This window comes from Spermophilus citellus, assembly GCF_964194105.1.
Source record: "Spermophilus citellus genome assembly, chromosome: 13".
In the NCBI taxonomy this organism is placed as follows: domain Eukaryota; kingdom Metazoa; phylum Chordata; class Mammalia; order Rodentia; family Sciuridae; genus Spermophilus; species Spermophilus citellus.
In genome coordinates, this window is record NC_138193.1 from 76113279 (window position 1) to 76140379 (window position 27101).

Here is a 27101-nt window from a genome sequence, read left to right on the forward strand (position 1 = left end):
AAACAATGTGTTCCCTTATAATTGTCACTATGGGTATTTATTATCATTTATCATTTTATTGAACTATTTCAGTTTAAGTTGAAAATATCATGGCCCTTTAACTCTAAGTACATCTGCAGTTATCTCAAAAGAACAAAGGCATTTTCTAATGTATCACATTTTTTCACATACCAAACTCAAGAAATTTAGCACAAATAAAATGTGATTAATACAGTGCCACTAAATCTTTAATATATGTGCCAATCTAAGCATTTTGTTAAAATGTGAAATTTGAAGCACCAGGTCTGGGATGGTGTCTATAATTATGCTCATAATATGATAAGCTCACAGGTGGATTGATATAGTCAATCCATAAACAATACTGTGTGTAATAATATCTATTCAGATACTTCCAATGGTAATATAGCATTATTTCTGATCTAGAATTAGTCACATTAACAAATCCAACCTATTAATATTTAGTTGTCATGTCACCATGATCGAAGGATATATCATTAGACAAAAATTTTAAGTTGCCAATTTTTTCCCCTCAATATTTTAAAGACATTATTTTATAACCTTCCTCTAAATTTCAAATATATAAGTTTTTGAGAGATCAGCTTTTTATATAAATATTGCTCCTTTGAAGAGAATTTTTGTTTTTCCCTATCAAGTTATTTACAAGATAATGTCTCCTTTTGTTTTCTGTAGTTTCACTGTGATTTGTCTAGGTATTGATTTTTTTTTATTTTGCATTTTAAATCTTTCATCAGTTTTGCAAAAATCATAGTCATTAGTGCTTTGAATATATAGTTGTCCCATTCTCTTTCTTTCCTCCATTCTTTTGTGTTTCTATGCCTCTTTATGGATATTTTCATCCAACTTATGTCTCAGTTCACTGATTTTCTCCTTAGCTATGTCTAAAATACTCTTAAATCCAGTAAGTTTGTGATTTTGCTTATTACATTTTCAGTTTGAAAATTTAATATCTGCTGGGTCACTTTTGAAAATTTTAAGGATTTTTTTCCTTTTTCTTTTTCTTTTTGGCCAATGTTTTAAATCTTGTCTTTTGTCTCTTTGAAGATGATAAACAAAGTTGATTTATATTTCTGTACCTAGGGCCTTTGTTTCCTATTTTCTGTTTCTTTTGTTTTACATTTTATGTTTTTTTTTAAAGTCTGCATATACCTGACTCTTTGGTTCTCTACCAGACATTGCACTTTTTTCTAAGTTATTTATGGAATTGGGCCCAGAATGATATTAATTTCCTTGACAGGTGACCTTACTTTATTTCATACAGATGTCCACAGAAGTGATAATCTTAAGATCTAAGATTTCCTGGGTCACTGATAGAACTGAGAACTGATCTGTAGTCCATGTAACAACTGGTTTACTTGAAGTTGTTCTTTGTCTTAGAGGGAGTTCTTCAGGAATTTTAGTGAGAAAATCCTAGACTTCAGGTCCATTCTGCTGGCCCTTTTGTAAAAGGCCTTCTCATCCTTCCAGATGTCTTGTTCAATCAATATATACCTCCTGGCCAAAAGTAGACTCCCAAATCTGGGGTCTCCAAGATGTTGTTGCAGTAAATCCACCAATTGTTACTCCAACATCCTCCAGTAGTTTAAAAAACAAATGTTGCTCTATGTTCTGTCCACAGAGGGACTGCTAGTCTGAATTACCTCATCTGCCAGTTGCAAAAATTGGAATCTAATTTTTTTTAATATGTGATGGTATTTAAATCTGAAGGCCAAACAACTGGTATGAAATACAAAAGTTTAGTGACAAAGAAGCAGATTTTTCAAAGTAGGTTTTAGAAAGTCAGTTTCACCTAAAAACAAGGCAAAATGTATTGAGAGAAATGTTACAAAGCCACAGATTTATGAGAAGGAAGTTTTAATCTCAGGAATAGAGAAGTGATTTATGAAACTAGTCTGGGAATTTGAGAAAACAGTTTAGAAGACTGGTTAGAGAAAAAAAAAAGAGCACAGCTGATTCAATCTGAAAACCATCTAAAGATGAGCAGCAGCTAAAACATCCCATGGTAACAGAGATAAATACTCCTTCTGGATTGGATGGTAACTATCCCGTGTTGATGTTCAAAGATACATAAATCCTGGGGAAAATATAAGGAATCCATGGCAGGAATCATGTTTAAAATGATCCTGGTCAAAAGATTTGCTTCAAAGGGTGATGAAATTCCAACAGAGGGTCTGTGTGTAGTGGACAGACTGCCAAAAAGATTCCAGAAACTCGTAGTGGGGAGAGGAGAGTGTGGATCAGGAAGAGCAAGTTAAAGGAATACTTTCTAAATGAAAGAAAACATCTGCGACCCTGGGGCCCGGCCATGGAGCCTTTGAAGTACTCACAAATGCCATTAGAGAGTCGGCTTCTTATATCTTTCAGGCCTAGGGAAAGCAGAGCTGTCTTCTAATGCCAGTCTCATAAGAATTTGTGTTCTACTATTTCTCTCATTTCCATGCACCACAACCTTGACAAGGTCAATTACAGCATCTAGTGAGTAGGAGAGCAGGTGAGCAAGCAAGAAAGGTGGATCTGCTTGCACTCCGCTCCTTGAAGGCAGGAAATTAATTGCAGATGAGGAGGGAAAACTGTTCCCACTAAATGAAAATATTAGGATGGACATCCTAGTCTCTTTATTGAGTTTATATTTGTGACTTAAGGAACACATGGGGCTTTTTATTACATTTGAGAAACCTGAAAATTCATGGAATCTTTAAGGTGTTCATTCAGAGAGGAAGAAAGAACTTTCCATTAATTTCAAAGTGTCATGGGGGGCAGGTATAAAATGCAGTTGAGTTTCTATGGTATCCCAGTTTCCTGAGTGATAAGAAAATCAAAGACACAAATTTCACTTAGATAATTGTAGAAGGGGACAATAGGATAGGGTAGATAAAGAAATTGGAACAAGGAAGGCCAGCAAAGTCCCTAGTGCAATAATCCCACATGAGATAGTGAGAAAATGGTGACCTCTAGGGCATCTGTAATATATATTTATGTCACTTCAAGAACAGCTGTGAGGTGTACAAAGACAAATAAAATTAGTCAAAAGCCACCATATTTATTCTGCCTTTACAGTCGACTCTTAGTGTTGCTTTCAACTAATTAACATTGCTGTTAACCCCCTTGCTTCATCTATAAAATAGGAAAATAATATATGAGCAACAAATATGATAAAACATATAACAATGTATGACCACACCATAAATGAAATGAATAATGATTGAGCTACCTCAAAGAATGAATGGATGGACAGATGGATGGATGGATGGATGGATGAATGAAATGCATGCCCAACACCAGAGAAGAAGGGATAGGCTCTGTCTGTATCTCTAAGACATCATCCAGATGCTTCATTAGAACTGAAGTTTCCCACGTAAATATTTCTTTGTGTGTATGTGTGTATTCAATAATCAATGTGGTATTTAAATATTAAATAGATGGTTTTAATGCCTCAAGGACTAGTCTGCAGAATCTATCTAGCCTTGCACAAATCTGTTGGGGGGAGTGATCCTACTTGCTATTCAGCTTAGTGTTTACCAGCAAGTATGCAGTCAGAGCCCTGTGCTAAAGGCTGCTGGCAAATCTTCCCATGATGCTTAAGTTGAAATGAATACCAAGGCAGAGTCAGTTGCTGGCTTTCATTAGATTCTCTTTGAGTTGAATATTAAAACAAGGCCACCTGATAGAGTCATCTTGGATTCCTGCAGGAAGAGACTGAAGGTGCTGGAAGCAAAATGAGGTTCAGGTGGGATAGCATAATAAGTTCTGCAATTTACAAGTGTTAATATGAAAAATCAGAATGTGAACCTCACTGGAAAGAATCTATAGGCTATTTATCTACTCAAAGTGACCTTGTAATCTATCAGTCATTAAAAAGATAGCAAAGAACACGAATGCCACCCTGTGGCTACCAGAAGAAATTATGTTTAATAAAATATAATTTTACATAATTAGAGGGTAATGGGAATGTGACTCAAAGAAATCATGCAGATGCTAAGAGAAAAATGGACAGCCCAGATCAACAGTTCTCATTGCTAATATGTGATGCAGGGAGGCATTACCCCAAATATTATGGGAAAAAATATTCCCTATTCCCCCTTCTAAAAAAGTGAGCAAAATAAATAAAATAAATAAATTTTGACTATAGCCACACAAAGCATAGACAAAAACATAACAGATTACTGGTAATAACACCAGATACAAGCACACAGAAGAAAATGTAGGTTTTGTGATATTCGTGTCAGTAAGCATACCAAAATTGCATATGTCAGAGTCTGACACATGCAAAGATGTTTACTCCTGCATGCCCACATGTACCTCCTTACATACAAATGTGCATATTCTGATTTACATTCAAACAAATAGACCCATTGATTGTTTATGTGAGATTTTTCTGTATCTGATTTCAGCCAAATACTTATTGATTTCATTCATATTCAACAAATTTTCATAGAGTTTCAATTCTGAGCCTGTCCTAACAGTTCTGAGGCTATAACAGTAAATGTCCCTGCTTTCAATCAACTTACATTCCAGGAAATCAATAAACAAATGAGCATACACATATTAGTCAGTGGAAACTACAATGACATCATAACCCTAGGTACATGTGTGACTGCACATATGGTACAATGCTACACTGTGTACAACCAGAGAAATGAAAAGTTGTGGCTGTGATTGTGTACAATGAATAAAAATGCATTCTGCTGTCATATATACCTAATTATAACAAATAAATTAATTAATTATAGGGAAAAAACAAAACAATATGCTGCTACTGGAATAGTGAGTGCTGGGGGTAGGGAGAGGAGGCCTCTTTACAAGAAGACATTTGATAACCTGAAAGACATAATGAGGGGGCAAGCTGTATATATATGAGGAAGGAAGCTTCCAGGTAAAGAAGAGGGCAATGCAAATCATCAGAGGCAAAGCATGCTTGGTGCATTCACAGAACACTGAGCAGCCCAGTGGGTACAGGATAGAGTGGTCAGACATGGAGGGAGAGATTCTGGCAGTGGTCAGTGGAACTGGGTATATATAGGCTTGTGGACCATCTTGAGGACCTCAGTTTTTTTCTCAAAATGAGAACTTCTGACATGACCAGACCTATGTTTTAAAAGAATCAATCTGACTTTAGGGTAAAAAGGAGACCACCAAGACAAAAGCAAGAAGCTACTTCCATTGTCCAGCAGATGAGAGTAGTGACTTGGTCCAAGGGCAATAAGCACAATTGTCATAAAAGTGAGCAGATTTTAGAAAGATAACAAAGATGAAATCAAAACCATTTTTAATTGGGTTAAGTATAATATGCAATTAAAAAAACTAGAGGAGAAGAATTTGAAGGTTCTCAACACATTGAAGTGATAAATATTTGAGTAAAAGGAAATGCTAATTACCCCAATTGATCATTACATGTTCTATCCATGTATCAACTTACAACACTGTACCCCATGCATAAGTATAACTATAACAATTTAAAGATATTTTTTGAAGTATGATGATTAATCTCTGAATTATTTGGGGGGAGATGATCTGAAAACAATCCCCAGGGATGGTGAGGGACAACTGTACTTAGAAACTGGGACTGGTTGAGGTCACTTAGGAATGACTTGTTTTGGACATCCATAAATAAATGACTTCTCATGGTTATCAAGCATAAAACCATCCAAGGCTTCATTAGCCTTTGAACATGAGCTTCAGAATTATCCTGGACCTCTCAGAAACAGATAGAGGCCAATTCCAAAGCTGCATTTTTTCCCAATGTGTCTGTAATAACACCTCTTCCCACACATTATCCTTTCTATCACACCATAAGTTTCTGTAAAAGACAGGGACAAATAAGCTGACTTCTCAATATCAAGATCTAAAGGGAAAAAAAAATCTCATACACTTCATCCTGGATCACCGTAGTAACCTAGGTTCTGAAATTATTTAATCTACTTTTGAATTCCATCTCCAAGGTGAACAAAATCAGTGTAAGACAAGAAATATTTAGGCCAGTAGAGTATTTAAGTTTAAATGCCATTGTTCAAACTTCAAGAGAAAGAGAATGAAGGTTTGTGCAGATTTTTATTTCATTTAGAAATACTTCAAATTTCTAAATGGAAAACCACAGTGTCACCTGGAGATTAACAAGCACTGATTCTGGAACAAATGAGGCACACTGCCTGACAGTATGGTCACAGGGGATGTGGGGCTTTGTTCCCGTATACAGATGCCAAGAGTGCATAGTTGTCTCAACCACTCTTGCCTACTTTGTCCCCACGAAGCTCCCATCACTCTTTCAGAAGCTGTCAATGTGTCCAGCCAGTCTTCCCTCTTCCCTTTTATAAGCCTGTCGAGATGATCTCCCCTACAGGTCATGGAAGGTCATTTTGAAGAAACTGTTTGCCTCTCTGATAAGTGGATGCTGATCCATAATGGGGGGGCATGGGAAAATGGAGGAACTTTGATTGGGCAAAGGGGAGGAAGGGGAAGGGAGGGGTATGGGGACAGGAAAGATGGTGGAATGTGATGGACATCATGCACAATCCAGAGAAATGAAAAGTTGTGCTGCAATTGTGTACAATGAATAAAAAAAAATGTACAGGATGGTGGGGTACCAAGCAAGAACTTACCAAATGCATTTTAAGAATAAAGCTTTGATATTGTGATAGTGAATTAAATCATTAAAAACATTTTTTTTAAAGAAGAACCTGCTTGCTTTCAGATTATGCTCATTAACCTCCTATATCTAGACTTTTTTTTTCTACCTGTAAAATGGGGTGCTAATTGTACCTCTTGTTCAAAAATTTAGTAAGGACAAATGAGATAAGAGTGTTGATCTTTATTAGAAAACTTGCCATAAATTGCTCAATATAAGTTTAATAACCACTTGTACAATCATTAATGCTATGTGTGCCTCTGAGAAAAAGATAATCCAACAGTATTCAATGATTGATCAACTGGAGAAAAACAAAGCAGATCGCCCTTTCCTTTCATCCTATGGACTCCCAAGCACCCTGCTTTGTAATATGTGGTGAATTCACCTTTCATGGAATGACTGACTGACAAACCACTGCTCCCTTTACAGAGGTTACAGCTGTGACTCAGAGCCCGAGCTACGATTTCAGAGGCATTCCACTCTTGTTGGTATGGAGTCACTGACATCTAGAAATAGCCGCTCTTGTGGGCATTCTAATACTGCCTCTTATCTTGAATTTCAAATCTAATTTATAGAAATTAATGCAATTGTTTAAAAAAATCATATAATGCCCACACTTTAAATTCAGATTACAAATTACAGTTAAACTACCAACTTAAATGCTTAGAGTAAGGATTAAAGTGAAATTCGAGGGCAGAAGCTCTATTTTGACCAAAGTTTGGTCTTCTCTACTCTCAGTAGCTGTCTTCTCAACAGTCAGTACTTCTTCTTTTTTTTTTAACATTTTTATATTGGGGCATTATAATTATACATAATAGTGGGATTCATTGTTACATATTTGAATGTGCACACAATAGCACAATACAATTTGGTCAATTTTGTGGAACTTCATTTCTAAACAAAATAATTTCTTGGAGGAAAGGCTTTGAGATCTTCCCAGTGCCCCTTCTTTCATTCTTACCTGGACCAGGTAATAATCTCCTCCTTTCCCCATCCTTTTCTCTTCATTCCTAGGAATGGCCTGCATTGCCTTTCTTTTCCCAAGGCACTAAAATGCCACAATCATGTCCACCCACAAAATGGGGATACAGTATTTATTCATGACTGTCATTTGTCTGCTCCTGAGCTGTAGCATCTGATGAATAATCCAGATTGCAGAATACTACTCCACAATACTGATGAACAGGAAAACATAATAATGTTTTTTCTCCTTGGATAAGCAGGAAAGATATGGTTTGAGTCACATATTTAAAGGTAAACATGTATGCTGAACAGTAATCACTTGAGTTACTAGGCTGAACTATATGAAATTGCTTATATTTGACCATTTTTGTGCTATAAACACAGCAGTAGCATACGGTTCATTGTTTGACAAAGCAAATATTGCCTGGGGGTGGGGGAAGTGTTCCAAATGCTTGAACATTGAACAGGTATGTGCCATTGCAAAAAAGCACTGTAAGCAAGTCATTCACAGGAGCCCAAGGTTTTTCAAATGCCTTTTCAATATTCAGGATGAAGAGAGCTGAGCAATGTTCATATTCCCATTTTACAGATGGAAATTTTAAAGGCAAATTAAAGTAAATTAATCAATCATAATGCAAAGCAGTGGCCAACATGCTCCTCATCTGATTCTTGGCATAAAAATTTATATTTTTAAATGAACACTTAGGTCTGGGGATGTAGCCGAGTGATAGAGCCCCCACCCCACCAGATGCTCAAGGCCCTGGGTTCAATCTCTAGTACCACAGGAAGGAGAACAATTGTGAAAGGGCTGGTATTGATGGAGTTGAGAATAGAAAAAGAGGTGTTGACTCACCAAACCCACACACAGAGTTTGTAGTTGCAATCACTGACCAAAAGAAATTTTCCACTCTAAGCTCAGAAGTTGTGCCATTCATCTCAGTTCTTTTCCCACCAGATTCAAAACACATGTTCTAAGGCACCAGTCCTATGTAGCTGTCATTTTTTTCCCCCTTTTAAAAACTGTTCTTGTGAGTAGAGCTCAGCCCTGTTACAAAAGTTTAGGGAAAAATAAAAGCCCCAAAGTCTTCTTTGAGACAGGAAGAAAAGAAAATCAATGAATCAGAATGAAAAGGAGAAGCGGGATCTCAGTTCAAAGGGACACCTGATGAGCCTTCTGACTCCTGGGGATGGCCAAGATGCTTATGCACCCCATGTGGGCCCTATCAATAAATGATGTTAACTCATTCAGAAGCTGGACTTCAGACAATGTATTTCTACCAGAGTTGGTTCAGTTTTTAAGGCATATTCTCAACCATTATTATATCAGCCCCATTGAAATGATAGGAAAGGAAATGTTTTCCCTATGAACAAGGAAAGGCATTTATCCTTATATTGCTGATAAGGAAAGGAAGGTCATGTATTTGCTGAAGACCTCAAAGGGACTCCAAGAAAGCATGACTAGAATCTAGGTCTTCTGACTGCTTCGTTTTGGAAATGACATGCTTTAATTCTAAGAGATCTGTGTTGTCTCTGCAACTGATTTCCTCCTATCATCTGAGTCTCAGTGTCTATTCGGGGGCTCGACAGGCTGTGATCAATTAATTTTGGTCCTCTTACTTTTTGAATCTTTCTTCCCTCTCTTGGACCTGCCTCCCAAAGGGGAGAACCAGATAGGGAACGTGAAGTCAAAAGAGTTGATATTCAAAACAGTTCATCATGAAAAGCAGAGGAGAAAGAGTTTTCTGGATCAAAGTTTGAAACCAGAAGAATGTCTTTTAAAGTTTTGGTACCTCTTAGACAACATTATTTAAATAGCTTAGATCTGTGGTTTCAGTCTGAAGCCAATATCCTTAAGGTCGTTCATTTTCTCTGTTAAGCATGAATAATATGCTTTAACCTGGAGATTATATATACTTTAAAACCTAATTAAAAATGAAGATTACAATGTACTTCTCTTATCCAAAGGAAACAAAATACAATAGAAGTTGCCCTAAAGGTTAATGGGAAAATAAATTATTCTTTTACTTCTTTAAAACATTTTAATTCAAACTTAAATTGAATATTGGATTAGCTTTAATGATGGGTGGTAATTTATTGAAAAATACAGTGTAACCACCTCTAAATTATTCTTATTTATAGAATGAACCAAAGAAACAAAAAACGTAAAAGAGTAGATTGCCTTGAAGTACTTTTTGGCATAAAGGTCAGACTAAGGATAAAAATAGTATGATTTGAGGAGACTCAAACTATTCCTACATGAATATGCATATCTTTGGGGACAGTAAACATGGTAAACTATCAATTTAGTGCATGTTTATTCATCCTGTTGACTAATTGTCACCTCCACACTAAGCAGGTCATTGAGAGAATGTGACATGGGAATAACGGGTTTTGATGTAGCAATACAGAAATCAAGGGAAACATTCATTTTCTAGTGCTTCTGGGCAGTGTGAAAGAAGAGACAAAGGAAGCAGTTGTGGAGGAAAAGAGTGTACCAAGGTTAATCTTTCCCCATAATCTTGTGCCTGAATAAGACATTGTATTGAAATTTGTAAGCTAAGTCCTATTTTTCTAACTTAATTGCAAAGCAAACTTACTTATTCATTTTTCATTTAATAAATATCTTTAGCACCAACGATTTGCCATGCACATTTCAAGAGCTGAAGGGGAGAAAAAGTTTAGTAATTTATGACTAGTGTTCTCAAAGAGCTTAGAATGTAGTGATATATATATACTTACTTTAAAATAATATTATATTTCCTTAAGTTTATATTCCCTGAACCACCGGTAGTAGAAGTGTCATTAGGGAATCACCAATTGAGCATTAAAAATTGACTGTAAACATGTCAAACAATAAGACATTAAATAGGTTCTGGTATATGTTATAATGGTATATGACTAACCCATTTAGAAAAATAGGTTCTTGAATTTTAAGAATTCAGAAATTTATTCAGTATAAACAAAAAAAATAGGCTTATAATTGAGTTATACCTCAATACTTAGTGGCTTAAAATGTCAGAGTTTTCTGTTCAGCCAAGGAGTCCTTTTGCTGTGTTCTTTTGAGAATCATGCATGCAGCAATGCTGTATAATATGGACACCAGGTCACTCATGGCCTTGTTCTTCAGGGACATATGGGATGACTATACTTCTCCATAAATGTGATCTTTTATCCTCAAGGAAACTTGATTAGGAGCTTATTAAGCCTTCTGATTACATAATATTTCCTGATGACCCTTTGGTCAAAGAAAGCCACATAGCTAAATCCCAGAGACACTGTGAGCAGGGACTACATACCAGGGCATATGCATGCATGGAGGGATAACTCCTTGGGATCCATAGTATATATTCTCTAGCTCCAGAGATTGTATGACCATTAGATTCACATTCTAACACACACACATTTTCATACACACAGTCTGAAAGAGACACACTAAAAGGCTAATTTATCTTTGGGATAGGGAAACATGAGGTTACAAATACTTTTTGTTTTTAATATGCATTTTTAAATTTGTTTTACTTAGTTACAAATGACAGTACAGTGATCTTGACATACATTTGGATCAGATGGGATATAATTTCTCATTTTTCTGAGTATACAGGTTGCAGAATCACATTTTTTTAAAAAAAGTTTCTACAATGAGTACATACAAGATGTATTCTACTAAAGAGTCAACGTTAGTTCAAATAAAAATTATCTGTTAATATATCCTATCCTAAAATACAGAATTGGTTTCATTTTTAAAGTGTCTAAATGACATGCATTTCATACCAAAAGTACCATTTGGGGACTTTGGTCACTCCTTTATTTTTCTGGAAGGATATTTGCAACACTGTCATTGTAATATTTTTTTACAAATTTTGCTCAACTTTATTCATTTATTTAGTCTTGAAGGGTTGAAAATTAGATATGAGTCATGTGTTATTCATCAAAAATTAGCATGCTTTCAGATAGTAATTAGGTACACATACTTGTAGCAAAATCAAGTTATACTCGTGAGGGTCACCTCATTCTTCAATGACACTCTCAACTAAAGCTTTGCTAATGCAGTTTCTGTCTTCAGAAATGTTCTCACCCCACGTGTGGTGGATTATTTCCTCAAGGCCCACTTTTTTCCCAAAGCTTTATTTAACTAGGTCAGCCCATGCTGATATCTCCTGTTTGCAGTTTGTTTGGTCACCTGGTTCAGTTCTATTCTATACTGTCACTTACTGGCTTATCTTATGTATGTGCAGGCCCTCACTGAACAGTGCTTATTTGAATATTTGAAATGTCTCAGACAGTCCTGAGCTTTGTGTGCAGCAATTGAGCAAAAATCTATGATAATATAAGGGCCTTCAAATTGTTATGAGTTGAGCATTTGGATGTTCAGAGGTAAAGAGCAATCCCAGCTTCTATCCTTTCCCTTGCAACCGGAGAGCACTGTCTGAGCACTCCCCATTTCTCCCAAGCTAGGCCACCACTCTTCTTTGAGGGCTCTTTCCAAGAGGGACATGCTGGTGTTTAAGTATATATCCTCTTGTTCTGCAGCTCTCTGAAGGGCATGTGGCAAAAAGGCACTTGGTAAATGAAGAGACATCTCTGCAGTGGTTTACTCATCACAGCTTGAAAAACTCATTTTGAGGGCCCCCTTCTCCTTCCCTCTGCCTACTTCCTTCCTATTATCCGGAGATGAGAGAAGATGGTTTTGGCAGAGAGAAGACTTACTTGCTAATATTTCCTGGAGCCAGAGCTGAGGCAGACAGCTCTTGTTGCATTATGGAGATATAAGGAAATGGGGTTGTTTCAAAAGCAATAAAAGTTTCCTTTATAGTCTTCTCCTTTTTTTACACTGGTTGTTTAAATCTGAATCTTTCCTAGCTTTTTGCAGATGATAAAATAGGTGGGAAGAAATGTTTATCTAATAAAGTGCATGCTGTTAAACATACTGTATCATCGCTTTTTTCCATTGGCATCTAAAATAGATTTTAGGAGACTTTTGTTTTCTTCTCTCTCTCTCTCTCTCTCTCTCTCTCTCTCTCTCTCTCTCTCTCTCTCTCTCTCTCTCTTTCTCTCTCTCTCTCTCTCCTCTGCCCCTCCTTAGGGCTTGATGTTCACTCTGTCTCCTGATCCTGCCACAGACACCTTCTCAAGAGTTTCAACCCTCTCTTCCCTTGACATGATTCTCTTTTTCTGGGATTTAGATACAGGGAAGAGTGCTTACCTAGGACAAAAATAAGAGTTCAACAGGTTCAAGAATGGCCCCCCAATGAAGCTGTGAGATAGACAAATGTGTCTTTAAGGTTACAGTCTCTGGTGTCTAGAATATCCCCTGGTGTTTTCAGGCCAGCCTGTCTCCACACTTTCCTTCTGGTTTCAGTGACAAAGAGGGATGATTTGCAGGGGTATGGAATGCTCAGTAGCGCTAATAGGTGTTTCCAAGAAGAGAAGCAATGAGACACTTTCTGTTACATAATGAAGAAACAGAAGGGGCGTCTTACCTGACCTACATGCTAATCCTGGTGGGAAAGGAATGCACCTAATCTGAAAGTCATCTCCCCTCTAGCATTAGCCATGTCCAGGCAGCGTAGAGAAAGGGTTAACAGCCCAGTTCCCCTAATTAGATGTTTGCAGAAAGCCTGGGTCTAAGTCTTTCTAGTTGGGTGATTCTGGGCAAGTTGTTTCCTTTTGTGTTTGAATTTATTTAAAATCTATAAAGAAGGAAAAATAACCAAACCTACGTCATAAACTTCTTGTGAGGATTATATGAATTAATACATGAAAATTACTAGGAAGAGAGTTTATCATATTGAAAGCATTCAAGGAATGTTATAATATTTGTATTCATTCCTTAAAATGGACGTTAATCTAATGTCTCTCCTACAGTATCTAACTTAGAGAACCTTGTACCCTCCATGACCAGGGAGGGTTGGACCAGGCAAAGAAGTTAGAAGAGAACTTAAAAGGAAATGCAATCTGATCATAAGGACTTAATGTAGTAATTTTTTAAAGGATCATAGAATTGAAAGTAAATCAGAGATGGTTAAAATTATGGTTATCAAAAATGAAAAATCGATGAGAATAACAGTTTAAACTTTTTGTTATGTATGCTATGAGTTTAAACCCATACCATATATGCTACCTGAACTTCCCTACCTTCATGTCATCTACCAAACTACAACATTTACCAAACTATAGCCAAAGATTCTGATAAGAAGATTCTTTGAGCACCACACATATGTATGTTTATTCTTTTCCAAAAGGAACTATCAGGCAATTCTAATACATTGCTACTTACCTACCCTTTGTCCACTGGAGTATGCATATCCTGACTCTATTTGTGGAGGAGAAAAATGAAGCCAAGAAAGAAAAAAAATGGATCTGCCAAAAGATGTTGCTAATTATTGAGATCTCGGCTTCTCTGACCCTCATCACCACCCTGCTAGTTTCAGAACTCCAGCCTCCTGTGATGTATGCTTGCTTCCAAATAAAATAATGCCTGGAAGTCCTCAGGGGATATCCCACATATGCTCAACTGTCCCATCAGCCACTGCACAGCTTCTCAGCTTCTCCTCTCCCTGCCTTAGTCAGCTCTTGGAATTACTGGACTCATATCCCTGCCCTGGCATCTCTAAGTCCTATGCATCTCTCAGATTCCACCACTTCTTCTGTCAAGCATGCTGCTTGCATTGGGTACTACTGACCCCTCCTGTCTGTGTGTCATCTCCCTTTTGGACACCACTGTCTCCCACAGAGCACTGCCCTCCTGGGATCTAAGGTACTGTGCAGAAAACCAAAGTAGAACAATTGTATTGTACCCTTCCACCAAGTTTTGGCAGAATAGCTTTCTTGCAATTCCATATTTATGGCTCTTATTTTCCTCTCCATGTCTCATACCCATGTTGTGTCTGAAAATGAGTAACAGAAAAAAAAAAACCCTGCAATAATAAACTCAGACAAGGCTTTGTTTCTACTTTAATTTGACTTTCTGGTTCTCTTTTCTATTAAGATGAAATGCTCAGAAATTGAATTTATGAGTAAAAAACAGCAACAACGATGAAGATTCATACTTTCTGAGCACTTACTCTTGGTAGGGCATGGTGCTGAGCATTTTACCTACATCAATTCAGCTAATATTCACAAGCACCATATGACAAAGGTAATGTAATAGTATTATTTCCTATAAAAGTGTTTAGCCACTTGCTCAATGGCTCATGAGCGGTAATGGGCAGAACAGATATTCTAGCCATGTGTGCTGCCTCCAAAATCCAGGGTCCTAACGGTTTTACCTGACTGTCATTGTCTAGGTTTCACCTAAACTCATGAAAAATTATATATAATATATTGCCTGCATGCAATTTATTTCTTCCTGAAAAAAAAATAATAAAATGTTAAAGGGCCAAGAAAAGTTCTAGCATTATCCTGAACTCTCCTCTAGGAAGCCCTACAATCTCTTATGTAAAGAGACTCCTGCCACATCTGCCCCAGAGGGTCACCAAACCTGTTCTAACATCCCTTAGTAGAGGATAAGTTCAGGCTGTTGCGGGGACTAGTTACAAGTGACAGAGCCAGGATCACGTGTTCAACTATGTTAAGCAGATTCAAGCAACAAAATCATGTGCCTCTCATTTTCCCAACTTCATAAACTTGTACCTTCAGCCTTTCTGGGTCTTCTTATTGAAGATCCCATAGAATCAAGGAGTTGTGGAGATGGAAATGGAAATGATCCAATCCATTGGGATAGTAAGAAGATCAAAAGCCCAGTTGTAGGAGGCTGCCTGTCTGGGGGCCCAGGGCCAGCGCATCCTTCCCCACCTGTGTCTGCTCAGGCAGTCCCATGGGGTGACTTCAAATGCTGCAGCTGTGCAGATTTCCATCTCTGATAAAACTTCGCCTGAGAGGTATTTGCTGATGATTGTCAACAATCAAATGAATTATAGATGATGTTGGTAAACAAAATGCTGCCTTGATGAATGATGAGCTGGCTCTACTCTGACATGACTGCTAAGTCATTCAAAGCGCTGATTAAACCCATTACTGTAAAATAATCACCATCCATTACCTTTAATGTCGTGAACTGACAACCTAGTTAAGGCAGCTGATGGTGTCAGCAAAGTGATTTGTTGTACTGCATGTCCATCGACAATAAATCACTTCGATAAATCAATGAACAGTAGCAATAAAACAATATATTTTCATATTTCTTGACATTCAATTACAGAGTGTGTATACTGACTTATTCTTAAACACAAACACTGATATGGAAGGATTCAGCATTGCCAGCAATGAACACAGGATTAATTCTATTTTGGCCCAGACTGGAGGAGGCTTGTATAATTATGTTGATGTGAATGCGGATGGGTGTCCATGCACGTGTGCTCTCCTCAGCTACTTACCTAGCTGCTCCTGCCAACACAGCACATTACACGAGCCTAATGATGACACTAGAGATGCTCCTTGTCCTGTACTTAGGTTAGGGAAGACAGTAACATATAAAATAAAGAACAGTGGACCAAAAGTTAAGAGACCTCAGCACTCATTTTTTTTAACCAGCTGTTTGACCTTGTACAAGTCACTTAACCTTTCTGGGATTTAGTTCATTCATCTCCAAAGTGAGGGTAATACCTACTGATCACAGCAATGGATTCAAACAATCGTCAGAGAGTATATGAAAATCCTTTACAAAGTATAACACCTTTTTTCAAAAATTAGTTTTTATTTCTCTTATTCTGAGAGCTCCGAAATTCTGCTAAGAACTCTGGCAGTTCCAGAGGTCTTGCAGCATTAAGTCTTAGCTAGCTTGATTTTTACTATAGTAATATTTTATGTGCTGAATCTTTCCTAATTCGCTGACATATGATCTACACTTAGTTTTGAGCTACATCTTGAGAAGACAATAGTGAAAATATAGTTTACCATTTCATGGTAAAAATAGTAACACGTTAACTTCAGAATCCCAGGGGCTGAATATAACAACACATCAACACATCAAGGTTTATTTCCTGCACCTGCTGCACATCCATCATAGATCAGTAGATTCAGAATCCACCACTTTGTAGCTGCATGATCTGAAATGTGCAACTTGGCTTGTTGCTTCAGGGGAGGAATAAAGATGCATGGAGAACTCACACCTGTTCTTCTCTGCTCTGACACAGAAGTAACACATGTCTTTTCTGCTAACAACTAATTAACCAGAACTAGCCATATGGCCTGCCCAACTGCAAGGAGCTGGGTAATATGGGGGAAAGGAGATGATTTGGTCAGCGGTACAGTCTCTTTCATGACTGGAATATAAAACATGCACAATGGAGAATAAAAGATGAGAGGGGAAATGTCAGCCACTTTCAACAGAGAATGTCAAGATGAGGATTTACACTTACTCTTAGTAGGAACTGGGGTGACTGAAAGCACCTGATTTGGGTTTGGTTAGAATCCACCTGCTAACTAGGTCTGAAGGTGTTCTCCTGGATAAATCATGAAGGCACCAAGAGATTAGCGTAGTGCCTGCCTTAGAGAGGGGACACAATTGAAGCCTAAACTAGTGCCATGGTCATGATAATGGAAAGAAGAGAAGATATGTGAGGAGATTATAAAGGCAAACTGTATCATATCTGGCCAATAAATGAATAGGACCCAGGGGTTAGAGATCATCAAAAGCAGACATCCAGTGGCTTAAATAATAGTGTGTCATTGTACAGATAGACCAGAGGAGAAGCTGCTGTAGAAACTCCATACCCAGGAGGTAAGGGTATTAAAAGAACCACTGTGGAGCTGAGGCACAGCAAGAATAGGAGAAGGGAAAGAAGTGAATTGGATCTAGGGTGCTTTCAAATCCACTCCACATTATTTTTAACATTTCTAATAGGACTCTCTTCTATTTTTTCACCCATATGAAGACTACACAAATCATCACTAAAAAGATACCGTATGTCTTATACCTCAGTAAACATGGTAGCTTTCAAAAAATGGACAGGTGTCTTACTGTCCATAAATAATTATTATTAATTATTAAGTAACTTCCTTCTGAAGTTATTATTGATAGCAAAATAGAATCAGAGTGCCTGTGTCCTGCCTCTTGCAGTAGTTAGTCGTCAGACCCTAGTAAAATTATTTCATGACTGTATTTCAATTTCCAAATGTGATGCATGTTATTTGCTACATAATCATCAACTCTGTGAGCCCTTTCCTGGTTATTCTCTCTAGATTTCAATTGCCACTACCAATGTTACATATCTTTTACTTTTTTTCTCTTCAGCCCTTATTGCCCCTCTAATATGCTATATATTTTCATTTTATTCTTGTTTATAGTATGTCTCTCCTACTGGAATGCAAGGTCCATGATGATGGATATATTTGTTTTGCTCATAAATGCTCAGTACATAGAGGTATAAATCTTAGTAATAATATAATATTTTACCATAAAAAAGAACTTGTAATTGGACTCAGTAACTAAATATAGGAGCTGCATCTACCATCCTTCCTGAACTCAAAATATATTTCCCTCACCATAAGTGTATTTGGACATCAGCATTTTAATATCTGTGTAATATTCCAATATAGATGGCCTTTGAATTTACATTGCTATTTCCTATTTCTTTGATATTTATTTTTCAACTGTTCTATATTATAATAAATATCTCATATATATCATATATAATTTTGCATTCTTCTAACATTATTCCTAAAAGGAGAATTTACGGGGTTAAACTGAACATTTTAACAACTTGGGCAATAAACTGTTTTTGCCAAATTTTCTTCCAGAAAGGGATTGTCAATTTACATTTCTCTTAAATACATAGGAAAGTAAGATTATAACCTCCTAGGTAGAGTCTGAATTCAAAGTTTAGTTCACTTACCTCAGGTTGAAGGATATGATCAAGTTATTGATCCTCTGGGTCTTAGTTTCCACTCTAAAAAACAAGTTTAAATAACAATTTACATCTTAGTGTTGTTCTGAATATTAAATGTGAAAATACACATAAACTATAAAATGGGATTTGATGCAGAGTATGCATGAATAAAATTTAGCCATTTTTATTTCCGTGTATAAGACTGTCTTTTCTCATACCATTATTAACATTGGGTATTCTTCTTACATAATCTCAAAGCCAAAATACCACTTTTATTGTCAATTAAATTACCTTTAATCATGAATGTCAATGAATATTATTTGTTATGGTTATTATTTCATTTTTTCCATTGGGGTTATCGTCTCTTACTCCTTAAATATTAAGGAAATCCATCCCTTATCTGTGCCTTATGTATGTTAAGAAATACATATTAAGAAAATCAATCACATATGTGTGTGTACATGTGTGTAATACATATATATATAGTAAATGATTTTCCAGAATATGATTTGCCTTTCAATTGTATTTGTGAGTTTGCCTTACCAAATTTAAGGTTTTTTCCCTTCATTTTTAAAAACCTGTTCTTTTTAGTTATACATGACAGTAGAATGTATTTTGACATGTCATACCTACATGGCGTAAGACTTTTTATTCTTGTGATCGTACATGATGTGGAGTTATACATCATGTACCACATACATACATATATGATGTATTCATATATGAACCTAGGAAAGTTATGGCGAATTAATTCTAGTGTCTTTCACATTCCCATACCCCCTCCCTTTTCCCCCATTTCCCCCATCCAATCCAGTGAACTTCTAATCCTCCTACCCTCCCCCTATTGTCAGTCAGCATCTGTATATCAGAGACAACACTCAGCCTTTGGTTTCTGGGGATTGACTTACTTCACTTAGCATGATAGCCTCCAGTTCCATCCATTAACCAGCAAATGACATACTTTCATTCTTCTTTAAAGCTGAGTAATATTCCATTGTGTAAATGTGCTGCATTTTTTTTATCCATTCATCTATTGAAGGGCACCTAGGTTGGTTCCATACCTTAGATATTGTGAATTGAGTTGCTATGAACATTGATGGGGCCCTATCACTATAGTATGCTGATTTTAAGTCCTTTGGGTATATACCAAGAAGTGGGATTACAGGAACAAATGGTGGTTCAATTCCAAGTCTTCTGAGGAATCTCCAAACTGCTTTCCTGAGTGCTTGCACCAATTTGCAGTCCCACCTAGCAATGTATTTTCCCCCATATCCTCACCAACATTTATTGTTGCTTATATTCTTGACAATTGCCATTCTACTGGAGTAAGATGAAATCTCAGTGTAGTTTTAATTTGCAATTCTCTAATTTCTAGTGATTTTGAACATTTTTTTCATATACTTGTTGATCATTCATATTTCTTCTTCTGTGAAGTTTCTGTTCAATTTTTTGCCCACTTATTGATTAGGTTTTGTGTGTGTGTGTGTGTGTGTGTGTGTGTGTGTGTGTGTGTGTGTTTGAGTTCTTTATCTATCCTGGTGATTAATACTCTATCTGAGGTGCAGGTGGCAAAGATTTTCTCCCATTCTGGAGGCTCTCTCTTCATGTTCTTCATTGTTTCCGTTGCTGTGAAAAATGTAAATGTTGTGTTATTGAATCTATCAGATTTTCCCTTGTCAGCTATGCTTTTGGAGATATGCTTAGACAGTTCTCTTTTACCAAGTATAATATAATTATTTAGTTATTTCTTCTAATGCACTCAAGCTTATGTCATTTATATTTAAAATTCCAGTCCATCTGGAATTTATTTTGGTTTAAAGCATGCCTTAAGGATCTACATTTTTTTTACATGCCATTTCAACTTATTCTTGCCTGCTCATAACTTCTATACTTTGTTTTGTTCCCCTGGTAAGCTAAGAAAGAACTAAAGGTATCAAAAATACAAGGTTAGGGCTGAGGTTTTAGCTCAGCCATAGGGTGCTTGCCTAGTATGTGTAAGGCACTGGGTTCAACCCTCAGCACCACATAAAAATAAATACATAAAATAGTGGTATTGTGTCCATCTACAACTAAAAAAATAATTTTAAAAGAATACAAGGTTAAGCAGATAAATTCAGATAATTATTTTATACAACAGTCTGATGCATATGTTCTGATATGCCTTCTATAAACTTGTTAATAAAGCACATGGGCTTTGTGACAACTCCTTGCTTGATTTTGATCCTTTGTTCACCTCTTCCAGATCTTGTTTTCAGGCTAAGGTTGTTATCCAAGCACCCCAAGTGCTATGAGCATTACCTCTATAAAAGCACTGATAGACTTCAACTATCAATGCTGGTCTCTCTGGAGAAAGTCACAGAGAGAATTTCTAAATGGAGATAAGACTACCCTACATAAACTTATTTCAGGGGACCCTACTTTGAAAATTGCAGTTTTCCTTTCTAGGTCTTCCCACCTATCTCAAATAATATGAGAGAAATATTTCCTTATAGCTGTTGGAAACTAAAGTTTGATATTTTAAAATATAAGCTAATTTAATTATGTTTTTTCTTCCAGCCTATGGAGTTAAATGTTTCCAAAATATTCTCCAAGCTTATTAGTATTAATAATTTATCTGAAATACAATAAGAAGGTCAATTTAAGTCTTCTTTTAGGCTCTATTGTCCTTAGGACTCAGCAAGCATAACAACTTTCCCCTTAAGTCTGGTATTTTAAAGCAATGGTGCTGTGATGGGATATTTGATCACTGGGAACCAATATTCATCTAATGGTCTCCTGCCACCTCCAACCCCTCAAACTTTGAGTCAGACCCTGGAATTTCCTTGGTTGGTTGAGAAAAGTAAGTCCTGATGTCTCACTGGCATTGAAGGCAAAGACTCAGGGCCCACGTTATTAACCCTGTCTCTCTGAAGATTCTGCTTGGGTTTGACCTCACCTGCTTGGTTTTGAATTTTTGACTTTGACACTTGATATGTGCCCTGGTTGGATTTGGCTCTTTCCTTTCCATCTGTTCTTCCACATTGTTCACCATTCTTGGGTTAGCTTTGCTCATCATTCAGGTTCTTATTTTTCAGAAAGATTCAGACATTTACAAATCATATAAGTTACTCTTTGGTGTGGGTATTAAATGGCTGATGTCATTTTAGTGGAAAACTTCACTTATCTGCTTATAGAGGAACTAGAAACCAGGTTTATAGATCACTTTATTTTACACAGCTGTTTGTATTTTTTTTTTTTTTTTTTTGGTACAGGGAATTGAACTCAGGGGCACTCAACCACTGAGCCACATCCCCAGTCCTTTTTGTATTTTTATTTAGATGCAGGGTCTCACTGAGTTGCTTAACACCTTGCTAAATTGCTGAGGCTGGCATTGAACTCACAATCCTCCTGCCTCAGCTTCCCGAGTCGCTGGGATTACAGGTGTGTGCCACCATGCCCAGCTGTCTTTCCACTGTTATTATTCCCTCTTTCATATTATTCTCACCATGTTCTCATCTCCTGAAATGTTTTCAGCCATCCTTCTAGCCCCTCTCAAATCATAGCCATCCTTCTAGCCCCTCTCAAATCCTTTATCGTCCATAATGTCTCTTCAAACTGTTGTTTCTTTCTTTTCTTTTTTGGACTTCAACTCCTACTGCTCTTAAAATATATACTTGAGAATTTCTAAGCACATGTTTTCTCATCCAATGATAGGATATCTGGGTCTTGTTGCTTCAGCTAGATTATAATCTCCCTAAGGAAAGATACCACATGTACTGTAATTCTCATGATGGCAAGCATCACTTTAAGTGTGTCCTAAGTGTTCAATAGATGCTATCAACTTGTGAACTAGGCACTGCGTTCCATTGCATTTAAGCCTAATGTAAATAGCATTTGCCTACTGTTATTAAAATTAGCTCAAGGACATAAAATTCCCAATTGCTCTTTTGGTCCATGTTATCTTCCAAAACTCTCATCCTTTTTCTTTACCTTCCTCTCACCTCCCTCACAATTTTATAGATGACTGTAGTTCATAAACATCTAGTTGTTTAATTGTAAATATTTAAAAGTTAGATTTTAATAGAAATAACTTAAAATGAGTTTGTAATTTTATAAGTATTTTAGCGATCAATCCTGAAAATTAAATAAGGAAAACTTTTTTTTTTTTTTACCTAGGTGTATTGATGAGCAAATAGAAATCTGAAGTCTTAAAGTAACTTCTCCAAGTTCATATACTTAATGACTAGTGACTAAAACACAGTTTATCTGGCCAGAATGAGACCAGTGCTTTTTTCACTCAACCCCAATGGACCCTCCAACCATATGACCAAATCACATTTAAAACCCCTTCCATCTGAAAATGCAGATAAACATTAAATAATAGAACTAACTCAGGCCTGATCATTAACCATTCTTCTATGGTGCTTTACTAAAATTCTCCAGAATTCAGGACTACGATTTATCTATTTATTTTACCCTTTTGATTTATCTTCTTCAGAACCTGCTATTCCCATAATTAAACCAATCTTTAAACTAAATAACACTGTCATATTTCTGTCAAAGGTATTTTAGTTTCTTTTTACTGAATTGCATATGAGGATTGTGTTTGAAATTAGTTGGAGAGATATGTGGCAAGTGTTCTGTGGCTACTTGCAAAATGCAATTAAGTCCTGGGAAGGTGTCCAAGAGCCCTGGCAGGCAAAGACTTGAAACCAGGGAGGGAGTATATTGAAGCCATATTAGTACCTTCTAATTGCTGTTTTAACTTTCTCTTTTCAGCCTTACTGGCTGTTCTGGCAGCAACTTGACACTTCCTACAGAAAAGCAAGAGCCAAAGCGAATTTATCTCGTCAGTTTGAATTTGTTTGTGTTTGAATTACTCTGAGACCTGGCCATGAGAAATTGTTCCCTTTACACCTCTGATGTTGCTCCAGATGTTCTAGTTCCTTGTAGGTCATTATACTGCTGATTCAGCCCTGGCCCTAGCACTCAGAAATGATAGCTGATCAACCTTTGGTAGTCCATTCCCAAGTCAACTGTTAATAGATTCGTATGCATTCCAGAGTTTAAGGAATTAGAAAAAAATACATAGCTATTACACTGAGAATTGGGCATTTAAATTCTTTTTGGTAGTAAAGGAGAGCAGAAATACCAGGATTTAAAATGTGATGATTATTTGCAGGAAGAAATTATCTTTTTCCCCCAATTATCTTCTTCATTGTTCTCTGCTATACTAGACAGTATGGCTCATTTCAGACTCCCTTGGAAGCAAATTTCCTTGGAATGGGGAGCACTTCAGTCCCAAACATATCAGAGTGTATGAGTATAAGGGCCTGTGTCAGTCTAATGAGGTAAGTACACAAAGGAGAAATGGTACAGGAGGGGGCAAATCTTAAATTGTAATTATAACTTTCAGAGTAGAAAGAGTCCTGAGACTTAAATGCATCTTGTTAAGCCAACATTCCTCAAAAATAGTTGACTTAGGGTTGAGAATATATCTCAGTACTTGAGTCCTTTCCTAGCCTGTTTGAGGCCCTGGGTTCAATCCCTAGCACTTCCCCTGCCACCCCACCCCAACCACACACACACACACACACACACACACACACACACACACAATTATTGCCTTACCTAGTTACCAAATATGGGTACCAAGATTTTAAATGCAAATATCAAATACCCAACTCACAGAATACCTTCTGTAGTTGAAATTTGCTAGTTAAAATTATCTAAATAAAGACATTTATTTCCTTTAGTTGTCTCTGCAAATACCTGCTATTTCTCTTATTCTTTGCAGGATACCTTATATATGTTTTTCTTCCAAGATCTTGATATAGTAGGCCCCCCAAAATTCAGTATTATTTGTTTTACCAGGGCTATAAAATTGAGAGGGGAAGAATAAGTTTAAGTTTATATATTTCTTTATTTATTTTAAATTTAAATTTTGTTCTTTTTAGATATACATGAAAAGTTCAAAGGTATTAGTCACATAGAAATTGGATACTGTGATGCATCCTGTAGAACAACCTGAACCACTTTCTTCAGCTGTATCCACTCTCCATTTCTGTCTCCAACCATTTCACTTAGTCATGCAAGCAACATAAATAAAGAATCACCCTTGACTCTAGCCTTACTTATTCCAGCTCTCACACCATGGGCCACCATCACAGATGCTGACATTGTCTTAAAGAGGAAACAGGGACCAAGAGGAGATAATGGAAAGTGAAGTGGAGCATAGAAGAAAGAAATCTGGTGTTCCACTAACTCCCCACATGGGCCACCAGCCTTTCCACCCTCTATTTTATCCTCTCCGAGCTGATACCACTTGTCCTCTGTTATTCTTCAGAATATCCCTCAGCTTCAGTGAGTCAAAATAGAAAGACTTTTGGACTGTGAGTCAAGCAACAGATGGTTTAGTTCTAACTTTTCAACTTACTTGAAGTGAAAATTTAAACAATAGGTCAGTCACTTGGATGCCATTTTTCTACACCTAGAAAACAGGTGGTTTCCTTAGCAAAAGGACCCCAGGAAGGCTCCACCTGTTATCTGGTCATTTCTCCACTCACTGCACTCCAACGGAATGGGAGATGTTCATAAAGAGAATGCTTGATCAGCACACTTTTAAGCCTTGTAGGAAATGACTAAGACATTCATCTGGGTACTTGTCATAGGCAGTTATTTACCCATTGACATTTTTTTTTTTGGGGGGGGGGGAGACTGTAGATGGCACCACTGAAATCTCACCTTAGAGCTGTTTTCCTTTGAGCTAGTTTCATTTTTCATGTTATTCTCTGTGTTCCTTAAAATAAAAATATCCATAATATGTATCAAAATAATCAGTGCTCAACTCCTTCTCCCCAGATTTTGATAGCTGAATGTCCTGCACACAACCACCAGTGTGGTAAATTGGATAATGCCTGCCCCAAAAGAGATGTCTATGCCATAATCCCCAGAATATGAATGCTATAGTATCTGCAAAAGGGATTTTGCAAAGGTGTTAAACAGAGGATTTTGAGATAGGGAGATTTACAGTATTATATAAAACCTTCTGTGGCTTTTAGCATAAAAGTCATTTTAAGTGCTTTAGGTCAGGCCATCTTAGCCGGGAATGCAGGGCCCAATGTAGTCATGAGGGTCCTTTTAAGAGACAGGTGTCAGGGCTGGAGACAGAAAGATTGGAAGATGCACACTGCTGACTGAAAGATGAAGAATAGGACGGTAAGACAAGGAATGCAAGAAGCTTCTAGCAGCTAGAAAAGACAAATACACAGATCCTTTCCTAGGACTTCCAACCTCCTGAACTAGAAGAGAGATTTTTATTGTTTCAGAACACAAAGTTTATTGCAGGTAGAGCAGCAATAGGAAACTAATACAGCCATCCAGCTTATACTCTTTAATATGGATCTGTGTTGTGCATGTTGGTCCTTCCTTATCATCATTTATGATCAAAATTATTTCATTTAAATTATTTCAAGTTTTAATTAATTAAATGTCAAGCATTAGCCTACAGCCAACCACACCTAGTGGGGAAGGTGACACTCTTGAAGTAAGACATTATGATAAATTGAAAAAGGCCAGGGAACTCTGTGTTTGAACTTCTTCTCTGAAATTATAGCTTTGTGACCTTAAGAAAAATTACTGTATCACTCTGAAACTACCTTCTAATCTGTAAAAATAGTATACTAATCTCATTAGATCAATGTGAGCATTAAGTAAGATAATCTATATGCACAAATTTAGAAATCCTGGTACATAGTGAGTATATAGGATAGCTATTATTGTTGTTATTATAATAAAAGATTGGTGAAAGCATTACATAAAAGCTTTATAATTTTTGTTAAGGAAAAAAAAGAATGTATGGGCATGGTGGTCACTCCTATAATCCTAGCAACTCCGGAAGCTAAATCAAGAGGATCACTAGTGGATGTGTAACCGATGTGATTCTGCAATCTGTATATGGGGTAAAATTGGGAGTTCATAACCAACTTGAATCTAATGTATGGAACATGATATGTCAAGAGCTTTGTAATGTTTTGAACAACCAATAAAAAAAAAAGAGGATCACTAGTTCAAGGCCAGCCTCTGCAAATTAGTCTCAAAATAAAAGATAAAAAAGGGATGGGGAGGCTATCTCTCCCTCTATAGATAACTCACATTCTCCCTTGAATGTCTATCTCTTGCTTTACCCTTAAAGGTATCTCTCTTGAAATCACCCCCATTCTCTCCCTTGAATACATTATCTACTTTCATAAATAAATATCTGTCTATGTCTCTTTAAAAATGGGGATTGTTGATGTAACACAATGGCAAAGCACCAATGGATTTAATCCCCAGTATTGGGGAGAGGGGGAAGAGAAGGAATTAAGAAAGGAAAGAAAGAAGGAAGAAAGAAAAAGAATGGATAGTTGGCTAAACTGGAGTGTTTAGCAAAGACTATGTAGAAGAAACGCAGTCCAAGTTGGGCCACAAAGATTGAGGTAGATTTGAGTAGAGCCTTTCAGAAGAGAAGGTACTGTCCAAGGAATATGGGCTTCTGAATAGAGGCTATAAGAGGTTTGCCACCTTTTAGCAGATGTGTTACTTGCTTGGGTGAGTTAACTTCACCTTTCTGTCTTACAATCTTCAGCTAAAATTTGTATAACAATATCAGCCTCATAGGATCACTGTAAGAATTAAATACAATTATGAAT

At 36.8% G+C, this 27101-nt stretch overlaps 1 long non-coding RNA gene across 5 annotated transcripts in view; it reads right to left on the bottom strand.

The window, feature by feature from the left end:
- Positions 1–27101, bottom strand: part of LOC308632269 — a 371322-nt gene that overhangs the window by 57010 nt on the left and 287211 nt on the right. For 4 of the 5 annotated variants that reach the window (XR_014018473.1, XR_014018474.1, XR_014018475.1 and 1 more), the window contains exon 4: positions 18439–18492. This is a non-coding gene — a long non-coding RNA (uncharacterized lncRNA). Of the gene's footprint in view, positions 1–18438; positions 18493–19340; positions 20059–27101 lie in introns of all 5 variants that reach the window. The other variant, XR_014018476.1, reaches the window with a different exon arrangement.